Here is a 4,706-nt window from a genome sequence, read left to right on the forward strand (position 1 = left end):
CCCAAAAACCAGTGTGTGCACTGCATGGCTGTACATGTGTGTATGTACGTGTGTGCACCAAGGGGAGTGCGTATGTGGGTGTGGGTGAGCACATGAGTACTTGTACCCATGTGAGTGCACGTGTGCATGGCTCTGTGTGTCTGAGTGCCTGTATGTAAGGGTGTGTGTTTCTGTCTGTGAATGTGTGTATACGAGCATGTGTGAGTGTGTGAGTGTGTGTTGCCTGCGTGCGTGCCTGCGGGTGTGTCTGTGTGTGCTGGGAAGGGGGGGTGTCGGTCCCATGACTTCCCCAGGTGGCCAGGGGCTGAGGCTGGAGCATGTCCGTCCAGATGAGCAGGCTGACCTTCTCTTCAGCTCATCCTGGAAGCTTTTCCCTGGGCCCAGTTTGACCAATGCTTCTTGGGCTGGGCTGTTGGTGTCCCACACACAATATTACTTATGACTAAGGATCCTTGCTGCAGAAAATGGTGACTGCATCTGTCCTGACAGTAACAACCTTTCCCACCGTCTGTCATCCAGGACGAGGCTGTGGCGGGGACACAAAGGGGACTGGGGCTGGATTGGGAGCTCTGCAGAGGCCCATAGGGATGGGGCTATTAGGTTCTATTGGAATGGGGGTTAAGCTACCCTGCCAGAAGCAGGTGGGTGCTTTCACTGGGGTCCTCCCATTAGAGTAGGACCCTCGGGCTCTGGGACCAGCCATGTCTGCCACACTGACATGTGACTTCTGATCCTCTCCACCCTACAGGGACCCCCCAGTTCTCACCAGCCCTCTGGAGTTCCCCAACAGAAACATCTAGGGCAGGGCATCGGGAGGCAAAGTCCAGAGCAGGAGGGTGGGAGGCAGCACAGGGGCTCAGGCACAATAGCCTTCAGAGGATGTGGGGCCGGCACAACCTCATCGCCTAGTCACAAGTCACAGGCGGGCTCTGTGGGGCTTTTGTAGACTCTGAGCTCTGTTTGGGCCACAGTCATGTCCAAGCTCCCCTTGGATCCTGACCTGCAGGCAGCATCTCCAGATCTTAGGACCCCAGCCCGGGAGCCTGCAGAGGAAGACAGGAGGTAACGGAGAAGAGGCGGCAGCCAGATGTATGGGACGGACAGTGTCACGATGCAGAGGCCCTGGTCAGCAAGGAGCAGGGTTGGAAACCCCCTCGGCTCTGCGCATCCTGAAGGGGAAGGCGCCTGGTGCCTCTCTACCCTTCGATGTAACTGACGCTGTGGGGTATAATTATTTTCCTCCCTCGGTGCGAGCTGACACAAGCAGCAGCCCTGCGTGGTAGGAAAATGAGCAATAAAGCATTCTGAAATGAAGGCTCAGTGATCTGGAAGATTTAAAGCACCCTGCGTAGGAAGCAAGCTCGGGCAGCTCAAAGCTGGCTCCAATGCCGGCCAGAGAGACGTCTTACAACCCCCTCTTGGGTGGTGGCTGTGAGGTGTGGAGGGGGAAGCAGACATTGGCATCCAGATGTTGACTCCTGGAGAGGCCTGGGGGTGGTAGGTGACCTGGGCAAGACATCAGGAGCCTTGGGCTGTTTTATTATTTGTTTCTTAGGGGTGTTCAGGATTAAATATTTAAAGACTTTAAAAAATCAAGGCATAACATATACGATAAAATGCATGCATCTTAAGAGTGTAGCTGGATGCATCTCACATGCACAGACATGCAGGAAACCTCCATCTAATCACAGAACATTTCCACACCCGAGAGGGTCCCCTCGCTCCTCCAGTCAACAACCCCAGAAACAGCAGCAATGAAGCCGTTGGCATAGATGGTTCTTGCCTGGTTCTGGGCGGATAGAAACGGCCCCATGCAGCACGTACATTTGTGCGGCTGCCTTCTTTAGCTCGGCGGTAGGTCTGTGAGAGTCACCTGCTTTGTGGCATGCCAACAGCTCTTTCCTTTTCCTTGCTGTGTGGAATTCTTTGCATGAATATAATGGGATTTACTGCACATGTTACAGTGAATGGGCCTGGGCTCCCAGCCTCCTGGTCCCCACCAAAGGCAAGCTTCTTCCTCTCCCGTCTGCTTCCCATTCTCCTGCTGACCGCAATCTCTGTCCGTCCTCCCAAGCTCTCAGAATCTGAGGCTCACAGTGTCAAGAGTGGAGGAATTGAGCTGATCGGGCTGGCTCTCCACCCAGACTGGGGAACTCCTCACTGAAGGGCCCCCACCTGGAAGATCAGGGCATGAGAGCTGCAGAGAGAGGCCAGGGGTGCTGACAGGTGGGCAGCCCTGGAGGCCTCCCGGGGACAGGCCCACCCCGTCCCAGTGCTGGCCTTGATCTATCTAAGGCCCAGTCCCACTGCAGGCTCCCTTGGGCCCCTCCAGGGTCTCGGGGAGGAAGGCCCTGGAATGACCTCTCATCACCTCTCATCCTATTCCAGAGATTTCTGGATAACACTTGTGCTTGAGAGGCTGAGCTCATGGGATCCCGAGGAGGCAGAGCTGCTGGAGGGGCCACTTGAGTTCTCCAGCCCTGGGAACACCCTCCTTCGCTCCCAACCAACAAAGGCCTCCGCACTCCCATTCCGAGATCGTGTCCTGGGATCACTGTGTTGAGTAATTACTTACTGGAAGCCATCCCTCCCTCAGGTGGTGGGTGGGCCGTGTGCGCGCAAGTTCAATTGTGTGTCCACAGAGGGAATATTCATGAACTCAGTGGCGGGGGTGGGGGTGTTTTGGAAGACAGGCTTGGATTTCTGAGGGAGAAGATACTTACAAGACCTTGGTGGCCAGCCAGGTTCCCCCCTCAGCCTCTCGGGCAAGGACCCCAGGAGGCCACACATCGGGGGAAGCCTGGAGGCCCTGGGGCCAAGTATTTGGTTCCTGTCGATGAACAATTTAATGAGAGTTTTCAGAAGGGCCAGACGGCCCTGGGATGAATGGCTCATCCCAAAATAGCCTCAGCTGGAACTTGGGCAGCTTAAAAGAGGCTTAAAAACAGAAAGAACCTTCAAAGAAGGGAGCCCGGGTGCCCCTGAAGCACTCTCATGCGGAGGCCTGGGGATCTGCTCCCCAGGGACGCTGCCCTGCCCCACTCTGCCCTGAGCAGCCGGGCACAGATGCAGGATCTCGCATCCCGTCCTGGCAGAGGCCGGAAGGGGCTTGGCAGAAGGAGCCTCAGGTGAGCACCGTTCCCACCCAAAATGCCTGCCCTCCAGTCCACCACGGTCGGCCCAAACTCCCGTACCACGGCCCGTGTTGGAAAAGCCCCTCTTGGCTGCCCCTATCCCCCAGCAGGCAAGACCGGTCCTGGGCCTGGAAGGAATGTTCTAGACGGGGAGAATTGTCTCCTACTCTCGGTGGGGTGCCCCGGACCAGCTACAAATGGTGAGGAAGACTTGACTCAAGAGTATTACAGCAGAGACAGAGATGGACTCAGTTCTGAGCACACTGGGGGCACCTGGGGATTGACAGCCCATGGGCAAAGGGAGGGGCTGTGGATGGAAAATGATGACATGGAATTCAATCATTTGTCAAGGGGAGGGGATTGTCAATCAGCTCACTTAGGATTCTCTGCTAAAACTGAGTTCAGCAGGCCGTGGTGGAGTCTCGTGGAGAAGAGCTCAGACAGAGGCGCCCGATTAAAGGGCAGCCAGGGAGGGAGCCCTGTTCAGCTGCACAGAGGGCCCCTCGGCCTGAACTTGCTCTCGGATTCACCACTCGCTTCAGCCCAGTTGCCCTCGTTGGCTCCCCTAGCACAGCTGACGTAGCCCTGAGACTTCCTCAAACCCGTTTAAAAGCAGGGGGACCAAGGGGAAGGAAACGCAGTGAGCACATCAGCAGGCTTCTGTCCCCAGCCAGGGCCCGTTCCTCTGGGTGGCCCTGGCTCGGGCCTCCAGTGGAGCCTCCTGCTCTGCGGATCTTCTGGTTTCTCATCTGCCCTCCCCTGAGCCCTGGGAGGACGGCGCTAACTGACACACTGGAGGGGTGCAGTTTCGGGCCACTGTTCCCAGACTTGCATTGATTCCGTGATGATCAATTCTGCCCTGGAAGTTGTCTCAGAGGGTCACCAGGAAGTGCACGGTCCAGGTGGGCATTGGGTCATCCCAGCCCCAGAAAGCCTTCAGCATCAGAGGGCTACAAAAATCTGCACCTCCCTGGCCCCCTGGGACGGAGTTCTGCAGATACAGGGCTTCCCAGCAGGGCCCCAGTTCCAGCCCTCCTCGCTTCCAGGCAGGGACACAAGCCTGTTCTCAAAAAGACTGTGAGTGGAAGGGAAGTGGGCCACTTCCAGGCTGAGGTTTCTGAGATAGGGCTGGGCCATACCCCTGGCCACTTTCCTCCTTTGCCAGCTGCACACAGAGGGCTCTGACTCCCCCTGAACAGCAGAGCCACAAGGGTCCCTGAGTCAGCCGGGAGGAGGGCCACCTGCCCACCGGGAGCACCACATGGAGCTGTTCAGGAAGTGAAAATTAACGGTGTTACATGAAGCCACTGAAATGCGGAGGTTTTGCTTGTTAGATGCTATTGTAAGTTCCCTAATACGGCATGTTTTCAATCATCTCTGGCTGTCTCTGAATACAGTGTGTTTTCTAAACCCAAAGTCGCAGAGTTTATTCCTGCCGCCTTTAAACCCCCACAGTGCATGGCTTTCCCTCCTGCATGTCACACACCTGCCGGTCCCCTGCGGTTTGAGACCGTCTCCCTGAGCCTCACGGGATGATCACGCAGGGTCAGGGCCGGTCTGGCCATCACTGCG

The 4,706-nt window shown here is 56.7% G+C and overlaps 1 long non-coding RNA gene across 1 annotated transcript; it reads right to left on the reverse strand.

Moving 5' to 3' along the window:
• Positions 1-1,518: 1,518 nt before the first annotated feature.
• Positions 1,519-4,208, reverse strand: LOC115832498. Its single transcript, XR_004028015.1, has 2 exons — positions 3,920-4,208; positions 1,519-2,175 (listed from the first exon to the last, which is right to left on the reverse strand). It is a non-coding gene; the product is annotated as an uncharacterized LOC115832498 (long non-coding RNA).
• Positions 4,209-4,706: the final 498 nt, after the last annotated feature.

This window comes from Nomascus leucogenys, chromosome 22a (genome assembly GCF_006542625.1).
Source record: "Nomascus leucogenys isolate Asia chromosome 22a, Asia_NLE_v1, whole genome shotgun sequence".
Lineage (NCBI taxonomy): Eukaryota > Metazoa > Chordata > Mammalia > Primates > Hylobatidae > Nomascus > Nomascus leucogenys.